General features: G+C 33.8%; 1 protein-coding gene across 3 annotated transcripts in view; it reads left to right on the top strand.

The window, feature by feature from the left end:
- LOC119638643 overlaps window positions 1–19,648 on the top strand; it is a 62,018-nt gene that overhangs the window by 9,926 nt on the left and 32,444 nt on the right. The gene's annotated exons all lie outside the window — the stretch shown is intronic.

Genomic DNA, 19,648 nt, shown 5'->3' with positions numbered 1-19,648 from the left:
TTCGATAAAAAAAAGGAAAAAAGCCATGGGAACGCTATTCATGGAAGCACCGAGACAAAGGGCCATGTACTTTAATCGAAAACGATTCTTCTTCTTCTTTTTTATATAAATTTGAAAACGTCGAAAATTTCCCTGAACCGTTATTGAAAGAACGTATTTTTTTCCTACTCGAAGAAACTTCACTTGGTGTTCCCAATAAGGTGGTTTTTTCACTTGCTCGCTCTAGTATTCCCTTTTCAAATTTAGTTAAGAATTGAAAATATCGGATAAAAAATTTGCTTAAAGTTATGTCCTCCAATGAGTTTGCGTGGACAAAATCAAGCTCGCTGGCATTTCATTTATAGAATACAATTAGAACAAATGCGGTGGCATAATAGCAAACTCAAGTCACTTTGGTAGACCAAAGGAAAGCAATGTTTAAATTAAAGCAACGATGCCAGGGAAAAACCATTGAAGATCATAAGAGACATTTTAAGATATTAACATATTTCAAGAATCTGTTTGAATTATTTCGATTGATATTTAATGAATCTGCTGTAACCTGCTCGACCAATGTCATCGGTGAAGCCCCGCACTCGCCAAATGGGCCTTGGCGCGACAATTGCGGCAATTGACGTTAGTTTTTCAAAAATTTTATATTAACTTTCGATTGACATTCCAAGAAGTCGAAGAAGCTGATAGAAATGCTTACAAAAGTTAACATATTTTCGTGGTTTTTTTAACCGTTGGCGTCAAGTGTACGTCAAATGAATTCTATTTAAACAGCAATTATATGACTGATGGTGATTGTATGAGAAATATATGTTATTTTATACAAACACTGGCATTCTCATGTGATCAAAGCGTTTGCAGCACCTAGAAGGGAACCTCCCCACCCGTAAAGTATATATATTTTTGATGACCATGTCAGTCAGTCTGTCTGTCAGTCTGCGTAAAGTCGGTGTTGATCCTTCTCCTGGTCGGAAGAAGACACAAAGAATGGAAGGTCTTGCACGCAGATTGGTATTGAAGTATACGACGGCGCTGCAACGTAAGGTGAGATCTCTTCTGCTTTCAGAAATAAAAAAAAAAATAAAAACTGTTTTTTTTTGTCCCTTGCTTATAAACCACAACACATACAACGATAAAAATTTGCATATATATTTTATGGGAGACTCGTAATGTCCAAGCCCACACTAATTAATAAGTGATTAGGTTTTACTTTGTTTTTTTCTTAGTTTTTTTGATGCTTTCTGATTATTACTCATAAGGCAAACAAGACAGAATGTTGAAAATTATTCTGTACATTCCTAATGTGAAGATATATTATCTGTTTGAAAATATATTAAATCTAAAATAAATATGATGGTACCCAGATTGTCGAGCTTTCGCTTTTCCTCAGTAGCAAAATCAATGGAGTATCAAATAAAAGGACATGGAGAGTAGAGTCTGACAAGCTAAGCTTAGTATGTTAACGTATACGACGGTTAGCAGTGATGGCTATAGAAGATTCGATCGGCGGCCGTATATAAATTTCTTACTTGTCACTTACGTTATACGCAATCTAAATGGAAAATTAAGCAGTGTGTATGTGTATGAAACTCTGTTCGAATGCAAAAAGTCTTTTATTATTTTAAAAATAATATTTATTGTAGAAAAAATATTTTTTGAATTATTTTCAATAAATGTAAGCAAGCATAAGTCCGAGAGGTAAATATGTACATTTAGTATGCAGTACGTGACAACATAAATAATCTTGCAATTAATATTCAGAAAAAGGAAAAAAAAAAAATATATATATATATATCTAAAGAGAAAAAGAAGAAGAAAAAATCAGACATTAAAAAATTGTCATACTCGTTAGGCGCAATAATAGGCGATGATTACGCCTCAACGCCACCAACATTGTTGCAAATGCATTTAAACACGTTAACCGGACATTTTTATAAAATACATATGGGGCCAGAAAGAAAATTCTTTTAATAAATACAAGTTAAGAAAACATTTTGCATCATTAACGTCGTCTTTGTCATTTATTGGTTGAAAAAAAAAAAACAAAAAAAAACTATATAAAAAAATATTTTAAAAAAAATGTATATAAATGAAAAGTAAAAAAAAAAATAAAAAAATAATTTTACGTAAATGAAAAATAAATAAAAATGTTGTTTTAAACACTCGTTATTTTTATAGGTCTCTTTCTCCTCTCCCTCTCTCTTTCTCGCTCTCACAATGCAAGTTGTTAATAAGCTTCACAAGTGTAAGCCTGTCTGTCTATACCAGCCGCCAGTTGTTTTCTTACTTTATATGATATGTTTTTGTAATACATGCACGCACACATCTATTGGTTGGTTTTTTTTTTTTTTTTTTTTTTCTTATAGTACCTGTCCCTGATCTTACATTTTGTTTGTGTTCAGGTAAATGCGTATTGTTCGTTTCGTTGGCGTTGATATTTAAGAATGATTGTTGCCTAATAAGTCTAAAGATAACTTCTTGTTGTTGGTGTATTTTTTATTATTTTTTTTTTATTTGTGCTTTTCTTTTGCTTCTACCCGTACGCGTATGTATTTCTTTGGAAGTAAAACAAGCTTAGTTTCATTTTGTTTAACTTTTGCAGTTAACTTATTCACTTACATTACGAAAACAAATAATTTTTAAAAGACAAAACCAGTCCCACTATCTTGCATGTGGGTGGCTGGCTGGCTGGCTGGCTGTCTTGCCCTTATATAGATTTAAGGTGAAAAAGTGGTTATTTACAATTTTAATGAATCATTCCCTTTCTCTTCGCAAATATAGGTTTTCTTTTTCTGTCATATTTCAAATAAATTCTAATGAATTTTATTAACAGGCGGATAGGGTCATCGAGTATTTAGAAGAAGCCTCCTTATGTTATATAAAAAAATTACCAGTGAAATGTTAATCGTCGTAAGTCGATTCATAAGCCATAAATAAAATTATTGGATCAAGAATATTTCTTACATTAAGAAAATACTGTGAAGACAACAACATATGAGATAAGCAAAACAAAAGTTCGCAGCGTTCTTCCTTCACAAAATTTCAACAGGTTTCTCTTATATTTAGTGCTTGCAAGTATTGTGATTGTTTTTTATATATACATGCATTGATCAAAATTGTACAAGTTTTGTTCTATCTTTCTGACAACACGGCTGTGTTCGCAGAACGATATTGATTTGGCAGCGATCCAAATGTCGAGCCATTTTTGCACTTCTTCTGAATTTCGAAACTGCGTGCCTGCCAAGCCACACAGTATTGATCTAAACAAATGGTAATCAGAAAGCGTTATGTCTGGTGAGTACGTTGGACGCGGCAGAACATCCCATTCGGGCTCCAAAAGTGTATCATTGACAACTCTTGCAACCTGTGCCCGATCGTTGTCTTGCAAGAGGGTGAGTTTGCGTCTGTTAACCCCCATTGCTGGTTCAATTCGTTCAATTTGTTCAACTGACATCAGTATATATGCGCAGCAACACTTTGATTCGGTTTTAGCAGCTCGTAATATACTACACCTTGCTGATCTCACCATATGCACAGTAAAACTTTATGGTCATGAATATTTCGCTTCGGTGTCCATGTCGATGGGTCTCCACTCTTGATCGCCAGTCACAAAACTCTTCTTTTTTGCCTGGCAAGCAATGGAACCGCGATGGCGAACAATGGCATTTTCAGTCAATTCGTATGATAGCCATTTTCTATCCTTTTGGACCTTTCCCATCGTATGTAAACGTCTAGAAACATTTGGCTCAGTAACCGCTAGTCTGCTCGAAAGTTCTTTGAAACTTTGAGTTGGGTTTTCGTTCAGCAACCCTTGCAAGGTCCTCAAGGTCCTGGGAACCAAAACAAACGTGGTTATGGAGGAGCAGCATGGCGATAAGCTTTGATGGATTTCGGCAGCAGATTTCTAAATAATGAATGTCGAAAATGAGAACTTTTGAGTGTTCAGTGATTAGAGTCTATATGCGCCGAGTAACTCCATAATACTTAATAATGGGAACTCAATAAATGCAAAACTGTTATTTTCTGTAGAAAAAGATCAAAACTATCGAGTTACCGAGTACACATTGATGCTTTACATTACTTTATCATTTTCACCAATACATGTGGCTGATCAAACTACACGTAAGCGCATAATATTTTGATCGATAGTTTGTTGTCAAGGTTCTTGGCCACACCATTGTGCAATCGCTGTAGAGCTTATGCGTTTTCTGAGCAGACAACGAAACCATGTGGTCTTTACCAGCCGCTTTTGCAGCAATCTTGGCTCCTTTTCATAAGCAGCTTTATTCAAATGGTTCAAGTTTTTTTCTTTTTCTTGGTCAATGTTTAATTCTACAGTCATGCCATATAGTACATGGAAGTATCAGAATCTTCTTCAGTCTTTTGACAAACTTCATCTTAATTAACGTTCGCTTGATTGGAGTGCGAAGAGTGCCTAAATCGAAATTTCCAGAATTGAAATAAGTAAAATAATTTAATTTATGTTAGCCGAAGCTTCGAAGTCTTTGTTTCTTTCACCTCGAGGGTATGCTTGGGCTTATTTTCGTTCTTATGTCTCTCTTTAAGGATTGTAAGCTAAGTACACCAGCCAGGATGGACGGGTGGATGGGAGAAAGGATGGATGCACTGATAGGCGCATGTTTTAGCTTAAGCGATAAACTAGCAGACGCTCTTGGAACCGTCCTCTGATTAAATATTGCGTTTAAGATTACATCCAACGGGATACAAGTTGCCGCTTCCTTTCATTTCGATGCAGAGACTGATTGCGTCTTAAAACTATTATGACTTCTTAATTCTTTAAAACTTTTTTCCTTCCATTTTTTCATTAGAACTCCATATTAAAGGTAAACAATTGAAATCTTATTGAATGTATAAAAGCAAAGAAACGACATAAGTTGACATTCGGTCGCACAATAACAGACAATACAAATAAACATCAAATCAAGAGACAAGATAAAGAATCCTGACAATGAACGAAACAGAGAAAATAAACGAATGTTAAGACATATCTTTGAAAGATAATTCGTTCTATATATATATGGAGCCGTACGCTTTCGAATTGGCTAGAGACGAACAATCCTTGCTCTACTTCAGCTAAACCTTTTTAAATTTCGATTTCGCTTATCTTTCAAAAAGTGGAATTTTTTAGAAACCCTTCATATTTGGTCGTTAAATCAAATATAATTTGCGAAATTTGAATATCTTCAACTATCGTTAAGAATTCTAAAAGCTTTCCACAGATAAAGAACTGGTTTATTAATGTTTACGAAAATTATCTGAAAGATATAAGGAATAATCTTTTTCACTGGATTTTTATAAGAAAATCAAAATTCTTATTCTCTGTTTTGGATACTAATGGATCGTTTTAACAACCGCAGATTTTTACATCGGACCGTTCTATGAAATTAGTTACGTTCAATTACATAAGCGCGAAGTTAGAGTCCCAAGAAATAGGAATGTAAAAAGCATTTTTTTTTTTTGTGATTTTTATTCACATTTATTATGATTTAAAGGATTAATTCAAGAAAATTCCAAAAATTTAAATATAAAAATTACCTTTTTTTGCGCGTTTTTTATTCACTTTTACACGATTAAACTTAAGCCTAGCTTTAGGAAAACCCGGTTTCATTGAAAGATATTCCAAAAATTTGAGTATAAACGTTAACTTTTTTTGCGCGATTTTTGTTCATTTTTACACGATTAGATTTAAATGTAACTAAAGGAAAAGACTATGAAATCAAATAGAGTGAACTATCCTAGGAATTAGGAATTTGTTTAAATATCTTGCTTCTCCGGATTGGTTGAGAATAAAAAAATTCCTTAGGGAGCGCAAAAATTCAACTTATAAAAGAAAAGGATATATATAAAGGACAAGGATAAGTTAAGGACTAGAAAGTAACGTGGATTCTATAAACATTCTAATTACGAACAGATAAAAAGTTCTAAACAAATCTGTTTGTTTAAGTGCAGCAATTCAGCAAGTTGTCTGATAAGTCCTCTCAAAATTACAAAAACCAAAAAAAAAATTTTTTACTTTGTCAAGAAGTTCCGCAGCTTTTAGTTTCCAATTGTTTCCTCTTTAATGAAATACTCATGAAAAACTCGGAAAACGAGGTTAGAAGAACCGTGAAAATAATTATCCGGAAACTTGATACGAATAATGGCGTAAACGTACATGGTACACGATATGTACGATAGGATACCGGCACGATGTGTCAGATGAAAGCATCTGTACTTCATTCTACAATCGAATAGGATACAAAAGCTTGAGGCGGATATTAATACATACAAGTATATATCTTTTAGTATTTTCCTCCGATATACAAGCGGTATATGGAACTTAGAATTGTTATTTCACTTGGTTAAAGGGTATGGGGAAAAATATTGAAATGAATATCAAGCATTATACTCTTCCATTCGCGTTACATAACATAGATTGTGTAAATTCAATATGTCCATATGCAGAATGAGATCCAAAATACACTTAGAAAAAAGCAGTGAGCAATCTTTTCTTTTTATTGCTCGCTTGATCTCTTTGCGTTTGCTTTTAATGCGATCTCTAGATTATCACTTCATATCACACCACGCTTAAGGTCAGAAATATCGTGATCTTCTTTAAAGACCACATTATAATTTAAATGATACAAGTTAATGGTAATAAGAGAAAGTAAAGTTTTTTTTGCTTTTTTAAGATTAATGATACCTGGGCTGTGACATGTAAGTGTCAGCAGTTGGCATGTGCCTTTTAACATATAACAAAAGAATATTGCCTTATGTAAGCCATTATTATTATAATTTGGAATATTTAAACTATAGTATAAACTAAATACGATAAGACATAGTCGAATATATACAATAAACAAAAAACATAAAAATGTTATAATCAAGCAGGAACAAGCATTAAACCCGACCATTATAACTTTGCAACAGCTTTCTCAAAATCTGGCTTTACACAAGGGACTGCTCGTCTGTGTTCTGAAACAAGTCAATATGCAAAGAATTTCGGACAACCGAAATCTCTCGCATATTGCATCCTGAAGGTTGAACAAAAAACGCATAAGCAAATATCGGACACACAGATAGACATAAAAACTTCCATTTAGAACATTATTCCGAATCGATTTGGATGTAGGGCATAATGATTAGGTACTTGGGATAAGATTTCCAAGTTTCACATTAGAGAATGGCTGGCTGATCTAAGCATATCCAATGAGGTTTAAGCATCCGTTGTATTCAATACATATAAGGATGACGTTATTAAGAATCCATGACTAAGGACTACAGTTTTAACTTTTTTATTCCTAATTGGAGTAGGAACTGAGTGGAGTCAACTGCTTTTCGATTCGAGCTTGCACATAGTAATAAAAATAGGGCGTGGGAGTTATTGAGGCCCAATTTTCATCATCATCATTATCAGATTATTATGAGATCACGACTGAATAATTGAAGTTATTTTTACCCATTTTTGTTACTTGGACTAGGCGAAGAGAAACATATGTGAGGGTCCAAATGAATGCGTTTCAAATATATTTACGATCGAACTCATGTATCTCATAGATATATTATATTCACACATCATAAGGGCGCACTGAAATAGGTCAGACTTGGCTGAGTGAAGATAATTTCTCGTGGTCTTGATTATTTATAGGAACTGCTTCTTTTTTTTGTTTTTTTTTTTTTTGGTTTTTTTCTTTTTCATATAATTTTTATTTCATTCATTTCTCTCAGCGTTCTCATCGTATCATTCCCACACAGGCGCAAACATATGTGTTTCTATCATGCCATCAGACAGACTATATAAACATATATACATGCACATACAAATGGACAGAAACGACAGACAGGCATTAAAAACTTGGACTTGAAGTATCAAAACTTGATATATTTACCACATTATTGCGAAAGACGATAAAAACAAAACCAAACTAAAAGAATGAAGAAAAAAAAAAAAGAAAAAATTGCTGTTCTCCACTTAAAAAGCCTTCAAACGTAAACGATTTTGTTCGAAAGAGAGAAAAAAAGGAAAAAAAAAGAAAAAGAGCAAAAAAAAAAAAAACCTGCAAATAGTTGAGCGCTTGTCTGACGATGGTCAACCAGTCAGTTGGACGTACAAATATAAACAATTGATGCAGCCGATGGGCAACTTAATGCCACACATAAGATAAATAATCAAATAAAATGTACAACGCAAAGCAAGCTGACTTGGGCTAGCCTGGGCTGGTTGGTTGGCAGGCACTCTTTTAATGTAGAAGTTTGCGCGCGCTCGTGTGTGTGTGTGTGTTTGTGTGGGTATATGAAAAAGATTTAAAAATTTTTACTACAAAATTGTGCCTTTTGCTGACTCGATTTGTTGTTGCTGTTCGTGTTGTTGGTGTTATTGTTATTGTTGCTGCTATTTGTGGATAAAACTATTTTTAAGTATTTATCTAAAAGCATCACATATGCTTAAGTTTGTTTTGTTTTTGTATCTTTTAAAAAAAAAAAAAATTTTTTTTTTCCTTTTTTTTTTGTTTTTCGTAGTGCAAAAGGACGTTGATTACCTTTAAAAGCATGTTTTCGTTAGGGGTGGAGGGCGTTTGAGGGGGAGGGTGTGCGAATGGTATAAATGCGAACAGACAACAATAGGCTATTAAAGCAAACGTCTATAGCTGAATTGTTGTATTTCCTAAAGTGGTGGTAAACCGATTGGCACCATCCAAACATTGTAAACATTGTATGTGAACAGTGTTTTAGAAAATGGAAAAATTATTGAAAAATATAAAGTAAACCATTTTCCTTAGAATGATCAAGAAAACATTGTAAATCAATGCTGTCCATCTATGCGTCCGGTTGGAATAGGAATCCTGTTAATCGCAAGAACTAACTCAGAAAGTGGAAACGTAACACATGTAGACTTAAGCGAATTCGTTAAATCAAGTTTGGGAATGGGTTCAATTCGCTTACAATCGCATTTGCGAAAATTGAAGAGCCGAAAACTAATATAAAAAAGTATATTTTATAGTAGTGCTATCAATGAGCTGAATGAATTTAAGCAAATAACGAAAGATGTTTAAGGAATCCTCAGTCCTTCTGAGTGAAACGTCAGCATTTCTAATCTTGATCTGAATGGCGATCGATAACATAATGACTCTTCAATATGACTCTCAAGTCCATTCAAAATAACTAATTGTTCAATTTAAAAATGTGTGCGCTGCTCCGTTGGGCATGGCTAAGAGACAATTCGATGCATATAATTCAAAGGTTATCCACCAATAACTTAAAGCGAGCACCTGACATTAATAGCAAACTGTACCATAAAACTTAATAATATCATGCAAGAATTCCCAAAATCCTATCATCAACAAAAATAAAAGCATAATCATATATATATGGTACAGTTTTGCAATCAAAGGACACACTCTTGCTTACATATGAAATTTACTCTGAAGACCAGAGTTGATTCTGGTGGCCGATATAAGCTAATTACCAACAAAAGGTACGGAAACAAACGAAGAAGAAAAAGGAACAATTTTTTAATAGCCATCACTCTTTTGTATTCCACGATTGGAAGATAGTTTTAATAAGTCATCTATTTAATATATCGATTGTATGGCGCCCATATTGTAAATCGTATATCGTATATCGTATACTTTATATCGCATAATTAACAACCATTTTTATATACCGCGTCTGTACAGTGATTGCTAGTTAAACCGACAAATCACTCAGTTGATATATACATTGTATATATACAGGTCGTTTGTCAGATAGGTTCTATTACGTATTCTATATCGCACAATCAAAATTCGTACATTGAGCAACCTTATCGATGTTTTTGTAAATTACAATCCCATCAATTTCGGGCCTTTTTTATAGGCATTACCGAAGCATGAGGGATATATTTATTTTGTTAAAACACTTGCAACGCCCAGAAGGAAGTATCAGAGACTCTACAAAGTATACATATTCTTGAGCAGCATCAAATTCTAAATCGATTTAAGCATGTCCGTCTGTCCGTCTGACTATCTGTCCGTTCGTGTAATGTCTGTTGTAAACATTCTCCTGGCCGTAAAAATGGAGCTATCAACATCAAATTTGTTAGAAACGTTGGAAGTTCTTGCATGCAGGTTGGTGCACCCACAGCACCAGACTGAGAACGCCTCTGTTTTTCAAAGGGAATGAAAAATTGGGTTTTTGCTCATTACTCATAAACTATGGGAAATAAATGTACAACAATTTGAAAGCATACTCTACGGGCGATGCTGTCGCATCTGTGACCAAAAATGGAAAAAATTGACCACGCCTACCCAACCCGTTATAACACGCAGAAACATGCTTCAAAAACCCCATATACAAGTTCTTGGCCAGTTACAACACTTGAATACCACTAAACTTGTCCACTTGTTCGTCTGTTCATTTGTCGATTTGCGCAATTACCATAGCCTACAAATTTGAAAAAGCATTTGGAAATGACCTAACTTTTCAAAGGACACGGCTACAGCGCCCACATGCCTCTACGACATTTGAAAATAGAGGAAATCAATTGCACTCAATCCGCATTATAGAGTATGACAATTTTGTTCCTTTACTTCTTTTGTCTTATTTTGGGGTAAACGGTGATGGGTATAAAAGATTCTCACCCGACCGAATTTAACTTTCTTACTTGTTTAATAATTGTAAGCAGGCGCACAGACCTGTATTACGATCGATATATATACAATCAACCTGTTGGGAATTTTTAAAAAGATTGTAATTGTTTTCTGAAAAACCAGAGTCACAGCTTGATATTAAATGCAAAAAAAAAATGGGTCATTGCTTGAAACAAGCAGTGCTCAGAAGAAACCATGTGTAATTAATACAGTTGGGAGTTTGCAATGTGAAGTCGAGCGTTTTAATATTGAAAAATCATATTGTAAAGGATTTCCAGGCCCGACACGGTCTTTCCGCTTAAGATCGGTGTAATTGCTGCAGTGGTTATTGGTAGCGTTCCGCAATGATGTTTTCGTGTGATTGGAATGGTTCGCAATACGCTGCATCCAGCGATGGAACCAAAATGTTCAACTGTAGCTTCGATGTCAATATTTCCCCTGACTCGAGTAATGGTTTTTATGCGTCATACATTATATGCCATGAATTTTTTGTAACTCGTCATAATTTTACAGTGCTTTCCTCCGAACTAAGCGCTATGTATTTTCTGTGCATTATTGATACTTGTGATAGATGGGCAGCGAGCATAAAAACAGGACCGGTTTGTTATTCCCCTTTACGAAGCATAGGCGATAAGGTTAATAGAGAGGAAAGAAGTTAAAGAAAGGCCATTGTCCTTCAGCAGATCGATTGCTTTGGCAATTGTATATCCGTTAAGCCAATTCGTTGAAGTTACTTATCGAACACAACCATTTCTTTTAGTATGTGCGACGAAGAGAGCGCCGCCGTTGCCTATCTTTAGAGATTTGTACTGAAGTTAAGATAACCGTTAAAGTATAATTCTTGATTCAACCTGATCAGGTTCAGTTCTTTTTGTAAAATAAATCGAGAGCCGACCTATTTCTTGGGATTTAAGTTCTCAAACTTATTCTTCTACATATAGCGCGATGTCATGGTCTCTTTATTTGCATTTCGATGCCTTGTAAATTCTAATTTTTTTTTTTTTACAAAAAGAGAAGGATTATAAGGAGCGTAAATTTTCTTGATGGGTTCCTAAGGTTTACTACCACGTAATATATTCATTAGAAAGACGTAACTTCAACAAAAAAAAAAAAAATTAAGGGAGAATAAGCTCGTTTTCTCCTCATAATCATCCGTATGAGGAAAGACTGAGCTAATGATTCCTTATTGATCACGGCAGATATCTTCTCTTAGGAATTAGGATTACTTTATAGCTACAAGATCTTTAGTAGAACAGCCTTTAATGATAGCAATGTCATGTTTCCCAAGGACATCTTCAATATATTTGCTACGAGAAAGTTTATTAGAGTGTCTAGTGCGTATTTAAATTTCTCTTTCATCTCCTGATTTTAGACGCAGACTTCTTATCGATAATTTAGGTGGAGGTACTGATAATTAGGTATCTGAACCTCAGAGATGTGTACATTCTAAGCTATTTTAGAGGCTTTAATTTCTCTAGCTACTTGACTTATCGGAAATTATTCATTATTACACTCTGCGCTACCTGTGGTACAAACGTCTGTTAAGTTTGAGCGGGTATATGGAACACCCAGAAGAACTTAGATACACCCACCTTTTATAATACCGATTAATTCTGAATCATTTTCTGAATCGAACTAAGCTTGTCTGTCTGTCCGTCTGTCTTGTTATCTTGTATTCAACCTATTGGTCGCATTTTGAAATATTTTGATGGAATTTATTGCCCTGACTTGGTCTGCTCCAAGGACGAACGCTATTGGACCACTTTTTCGACCACTTTCCTTATAACGCCTTAATTTCAAAAGTCGATGTGTGGGTAACTGTAGAGCGGTGTAGGGTATTTTACGCCCCGCTAGAGTGTTTTTGCTTTTTTTTTAAATGTTTTTTAAAATATTTTAAAAAGTAATTTTAAAATATTTAATTTTTTTTTTCACATTTTCTCAACTCAAAATCCGTCTCAGATATTAAAAAAAATATAAATTATGCGCATTTTTTGCAAAGTTTCCGAGTGTCTGCTTTTTTTTTTTTTTTTTTTTTTTCTCAAAGAGAACTAGTATCGAACATCCGCTATCTAACGATTGCTTACGTATGTATGTCAAGCCATCAATCATATCATCTGTTGATGAAGAACAAGATAAAGACAAGCGAAATGTGAAAATCATTATTAAGCCATGCATCAGTTCGTCGATAGCATAAGTTATGAGATTTATTTCCATTTTTTATTGATAACAAAAGATTTATTTGCTTTAGCTAAAATAAAATAATAATAATCATAAAAAAAAAAAAAAAAATAAAAAGAAAAAAACGCAGCGTTAATCAGTTTCGTTAATTTTTTTACACTCATTAATCAACAACTCGTTAAAGCTATGCGAGCAGAGCGAAAGGCGTCAAGTGTAATGATTTTGTAGTTTTTTTTTTCTTTCTTTCTTTCTTTCTTTCTCGGGTTTGAGAAACCGCATCATCTACATAAAGACTTAAGCAACAGATTTAATTGTTATGTGTGATTAGCACAATCCTAACTACGCCAGCAGGCAACAACAGCAACAACAATAACAAGAACAACAGCACTAGTTGCAAGATAAAAAGCACAACTTCATTAAGCGTAACAAGAGTATCAAATAATAAAGAAAAAACTATAATAAATTGGAGGAAAAGTACAAATTTTTCTGCTTCTTTTTTTTTGTCGAAAGCGTGAATTGCAAAAGAGAAAAATTGCGAAAATTTAACAGCGAAACGGTAAAAATTTGACGTTGCTTTATATACATGCAGAGAGTGTAATAAGTTTCCCATGTGTTTACAACGCAAATATTATAATCCGTATATGCTGTGGATGAGCGTAGACAGCACTACTGTTTAGCAACGTTTGTCTGTCTGTCCATTCATTTCACTAAAGTTCCGTTAAGTCTTTAAAAGTTTATGCAAGCTTCGCTTTAGGCTTTTTTTGTTTATGATGTCAAATCAGATTAAATTCGAAAATCTTCTCCATAAAATCTAATAATAGTCACGGAAATTTTGTTTATAAGCTTAGGTTGCCTCTTAACTTGTTCGCTTTACTCTTAGCATATTTAGACTGAAAATCCGTCTATTCAGATTATAAACATGCTCTTAGATGCCTTAATTGTTCCAAAAAAATGGAATATTACAAATTAATCTCATGTCCTATGAAACTGATAGGGGTACCGAGTATGTTACTATTGAACTTAAAGGCACAAACACTGCTTTTCTTGTTTTTCTTTTTCTATCTAATTTCAAAACAAAAATTTAACCAAATGTAACCAAACAGTAAATCAAAAATACAGCCAAGCATATTACGCTTGCACAATATGTTACGCTGAAAATAATGATATCTATTTTTTCCTGTTCCAAAATACATAGCATAGCACGCTATGCTAACTCAACATGTTGCACTTACAGTTACGAAACCTTTTTTTAAATTTTCAAAATAATTTTAAAGAAAAATGTAAACACACCAAAGTAGTGAGTAACAAATAACTTAATATAATAGCATGTAACGCTTATTCAACATATTACTCCTAAAGTAATGAAAACTATTTTTCTAACTTCAAAATATGTTTAGTGAAAGACCGTAAATACCAAATCGTGGCTAACAAAAGATTTAATATAATGGCATGTAATGCTTATTCAACATATTACTCTTACCAGTAATGAAAGCTAATTTCTCTATTTACGATATACATTTAGCCAATTACCATAGATATATCCAAAAATTCCATATAGTAACATGCTACCTTCACCTGACATGTTAGTCTTAAGGTAGTAAAAAGTATTTCTTTCAATTTCAAAATGCATTTGACAAAGAACCATGGACACGTTCAAATAGTGCCTAACAAAAAATGTAATATAACAGCATGTTACGCTTATTCAACATATTACTTTTACCAGCAATGAAAGTTTTTTTTCTCTGATTACGATATATATTTAACGGAACATCATAGATACTGCGAAGTACTGGGTAATAAAATATTTGATATTGTAACAAGTTACTCTTACATAGCATGTTAGTCTTAAAGTAATGTAAACTGTTTTTGATAATTTCAAAATACATTCAACGAAAAACACCATTAGTGGTTAACAAAATATTTAATATAGTAGCAGGTTACGCTTAATCATCATGTTACATTCACGGTAATGAAAACTATTTTTTCTAGTTTCAATAAAAATTTAACGAAAAATCGTAGACACATCGAAATATTAGTTAACAAAATATTTAATATGGAAGCAGCACGTTGCCCTTACTCAGCATAGTATTCTTACAATAATAAAAGTTTTTTCTTCTTTTAATAAAAAAGATATTCGCATACATACACCCAAAGAGCAGGTAACAAAAATTCGATATAATAGGACGCTACGCTTACGCAGCCTCGTACTCTTACCAAACAACAAGCTATATAAAATAATACAACATTACGCTTGCATAGCAAGTTACAGCAGCTTTCATTAATCCAAAATTTTCTGATTTGAAAATGCATTCAACGAAAAATGAAATGCAACTAAGTGCAGCCCTTCAAAAGAATCAATGCAGGCTTGTGGTGTTTACATCGCACATATGAGCTACTTAGCCTTATTTTGAAACACAATTAACTTAAAGCCAAAAATATACTCAAATAGTAGATAACAAAAGACTCGATACAGGTATCCTACTCTTACGTAGCATGTTACTCTTACAGGGATGAAAACTATTTTGGCTAAGAAAAGATTTGATGCAAACATACTTCTTGTCATGTTGCATCGTTTTCAAATTCGAAATTCATCAAACAAAAGCAAATAATTGCATAGTAAAATACATCCACCGTAAAACTATTTCCTATAATTTGGAAACCCATTTAAAGGAAAATAACAAACGCAACCGGATGTCGGCTAAGAAATATACGATATTAACATATTACGTGTATACGATACAGTACAGATAGTGATGAAAACATATTTTCTTAAATAATTTAATGACATGTAAAAAAAAAAGTTCAAACAATTAGGAACAAAATAATTAAAAGTCGGCGATATAACGCATATTTCTAGCAAGTTATTATGTCAGTCATAAATTACATTTCCTGTAGTTATGACATGTATTTATCGAAAAGCAATAATATCGTATAAGTGATGGGTATTTAAAAATTCGATCTAAGCTTCAAATGATTTATATTTGTAATTTTCTTCTATATATACATATTTTTTTTTTTTTTTCAAAAGTTTTTAACTATTATTTGGTTTTGGTTGTTAACGGTAACGTGGCAAGCACAGCACCAACTATCATCATTATGATGATCATCTAAACACATCTACTATGAATGTACACACATGAGAGCTGGCATTGTTGGCAATGTTATATTTACTGTTACGTCACGCCACTATAAACATTGCAATAATAACAAAAGTAACAAAAACAGCAACAACAACAACAGCAACAATAAGAATAACAAGAATAGAAAACACTTCACTTCTTGGCTTTAAATAATAATAAGCAACTCAAACACTAGAATTATTCACGATTTACTTGAACACTTAAGTTCCTTGCTATACATTGCTTCGCTTTTGTCTATTTTCAAACTCTTTTCGGCTTCTCGAACTAAATCTTTCTTATAATAAAACATTACTTTGGCTGTTGTTGTTACGTTTTTTCTGTTTTCTTCTATTTTTTTTTTTTGTCGTTTTGTTGGTGTATGTTGTGTTGTGTATGTACCTTTTGTTTTCCATTTCATGCAGTTACTGTCGAGTAGAAAATCTAATAAAGTCTGATTTGAAATTTTTTTCTTTCCTACAATTAATGCGGAAGCTTTAACACTAAAATAACAATAACAATAGCAATTGAATTGAATGAAGATTAACAGAATAATATCGAATTGAAATGACTGAATGAAGATTAATGCAAACTTTAAACGCCCTATATAGATGCACACTAAGCAAATTTCATTAAAAATTTATTTCAATAATACTTATGTAAATATTTACTATCAGAAAAGAGAGAAATTAAGACCTCACAGTCGTTGAATGGCGACCGCATGCCATTGCGGCTAATAGAGGTCTTTGTGTATGTTCGCCTTAACATAGCAAAATTTTTATCTTGTTGCTAGTTTAAGTTTTACTTTTTAGGGAAAACGGAACCCAAGTCCATGCTCCTTAAAGTTACTTGTTGTGCCAAATCACTTGTTGTTCGTTATCTATTTCTGCTACACCTTTCACCCTGTTGTTGTGATGGGCGAACTAGCTTGACCTAAGAAACATTTTATGGGAAAGCTTGTGAACAGTAGACCTATGCGGTGCAAACTTGGCAAAGCAAATTTTTATCTTAAGACGCTATTGTGAACAATTTTTCATCATTTCCTCCCATATAAGGTCTTATTTTTTATGAGAAAGTTTTTATGGGGGCGAACTGAGACAACGTTCAAATCCCATCCAGATTTTCGATATTCACTTAGTATGCTTTTGTAGCGAAGTATTAAAAATCGCAAATTCTTTTCATACAAAGACTTTTTCAAAACAAGGGGTTACATACAAAGTGATCGTAAACGTGGTCCAGCCAAGTCTATTTACAATACAGTTAGATTCTGTCTCGAAACATGTTAACTCGCCAAATTTCATTAAAATGTCTTAAAACAAGGAACTCTAGTTTGAATACAAGAATGGACGTAGGGACAGACAGATGGAGTACAGATACTTCTGAAAGGATACTTCACTGATTTACAAAATGATTCTTATTTAATTAATCTAATAAAAGTTGAACTCCTTGCGGATGCTTCATTCATCTGCATAAACTGAATATACTCCTAGCATACGTAGTATACGGTATAATCAGTTAAATGGCTGAGATTTGGCTTAGCTGAAATCATGCTATTACAAAAAAAAAAAAAGAAAAAAAGAATGAATGCTTTTTTGAGACTAAAGCTCATATTATTCAAGGTGCAAGACAGACAGAACAATAGTTTAGATAGAGATCGCTCTACATTAAGAGTAAACAACCTGCAACATCATTAAACATATTCTTTTACGCCTTGTTGCATACTTAGTTAATAAATAAAATAAAAGCTATGACGTGTGTTTTAATGTTGATATTAAATTTACAATTTACTCCAGACACTCAGCGCTGAAGTTTCATTTTCATGTTTCTCTTTTTATTCTTTATAACTTTCATTCTGACAATTATTTTATGTCGTTTTCAGTTTTTTAATGACTTGTCAGGGATTTTGTTATCAAAGTCAGTGAACCTAGTAAAGTGATAATGGTTCAAAACGACTTCAAAGCGTGCTACCCAAAACAAAGGCGTTGTAAAATGAACCATTTTCGTTGAGAGTTGGGGGATGTATGCGTTGCATTGAGATTAGTTTTGGCAGCTTAGCCAACCTCGAAGAAGTAAACTCGCCGAAAAGCGGAATCAACTTCGGCTTTGATATTACATTCAGACCTTTGAAGTGTTTTCCCCGCCTATATAATCCGTTGAAATCATTCACTACCACTACTAGACTACGTTGCGTCTTCAAACGTTAAAGGTAAGGTTTATAAATTTGATCAACAAATGTGATCCTTTGCACCTTCAAAAGAAAGATTTGCAAGGAGATGAGGTCCGACTGTCAATCCGCACCGAAAACCCATGCGATCTCGGTTTACGCATACGACGCGGGAACAACCGATCAATTAAGCGAATATAGGGCAAAAGCTGAATCAGGAACGGAAAACCCGCCTCAAATCCGCTCACACTGAACACTTTTTTCCATTATCGTGGTGCCTATGCACTGTGAAATCCTTCCGCTTGATCAAATTGTTAAGAAGGAATATTATATGAGTGTTACGCGTCGAGGCCGGAATCGTGGAGAGGACTCTTATTTCGGTTTCCGCATCATGACGATGCGGCTTTTATAGTCCTTTGTAACAGCTCCTACCGAGATAGACGTTTGAAACTTGTCATCGACTAAAACTACGTATAAATTTCTAATTGACAGTCTAAAACTAACATAGAACTCTAGATATAGGTTTCTTTATAGCTTCTCTCAAGTTGATTCTCGAAATGCGGTTTATTAAAATATTCCTGATACTTTCAGATTGTGCTGCATTACTCCACTTAGCAGCAGACGGCGAGAGTTTAGCATTGAAGCGGAAAGGTATATAAAATTTGTTATTTCGTTTTGCAAGCGCCGGAAATATTGATCAGAAGGCATATAAGGTAAAGTGATTAGCATCGATTCGGTCATGTGGGTTGCTTTTTTTTTTTCTTTGACTTAGACAAAGAGTACGAAGTAACTAACTCGTGGCATCGTTTTATCTGTAAGTTGTTACAAACATTTGATAGGTTCATCTAATAATTAGATATAGAATCGGTTTTGATTAATAAGTAAAAGAAAAGTACGACGTACAATAGTTAGATATTGTGAGTTCAAAAATATATAAAGTCATATGCAAGATTCAGATAAAAATTGGATATTGAATTGATTTTGAACTTACGTGGCCCCAGACAAAGACAAAGGAGATGCTGTTCTAGGATATATATACTTTTTGGGGCCTCTAAAACTGCCTTCTAGGCGTTGCAGACGTTTTGAGGAAATGAATATGTCTTCTTATCCTAGTTCAGCAAAACACAGACGGACAGACAGACATGGATTACAGGACATGGGATTTGATGCTGTTCAAGAATATATATACTTGATGGGGTCTCTGAAGTTTCCTTCTGGGCGTCGCACCCGCTTTGAGAAAATGAATATACTTCTTATCCTAGTTCAGCATTACACAGACGGACAGACAGACATGGGTTACAGGAAATAGAATTTGATGCTGTTTAAGAATATATATACTTTGCGGGGTCTCTGAAGTCCCCTTCTGGGCGTTGCAGACGTTTTGAGGAAATAAATATACTTCTTATCCTAGCTCACCTCAGAGCTTGTGGCATGTGGTAGTACATTTAGATTATCTAAGCATATAACGTACATTTTTATACCCACCCTTCCCAGAAGGAAGCTTTAGAGACCCCACAAAGAATTTATATTTCGATTTAAACATGTCCGCCTGCCCGTCTGTGGAATGTCAG

This window comes from Glossina fuscipes, unplaced genomic scaffold (assembly GCF_014805625.2).
Source record: "Glossina fuscipes isolate IAEA_lab_2018 unplaced genomic scaffold, Yale_Gfus_2 91, whole genome shotgun sequence".
In the NCBI taxonomy this organism is placed as follows: domain Eukaryota; kingdom Metazoa; phylum Arthropoda; class Insecta; order Diptera; family Glossinidae; genus Glossina; species Glossina fuscipes.
This window is presented reverse-complemented; position numbering and strand designations above follow the sequence as displayed.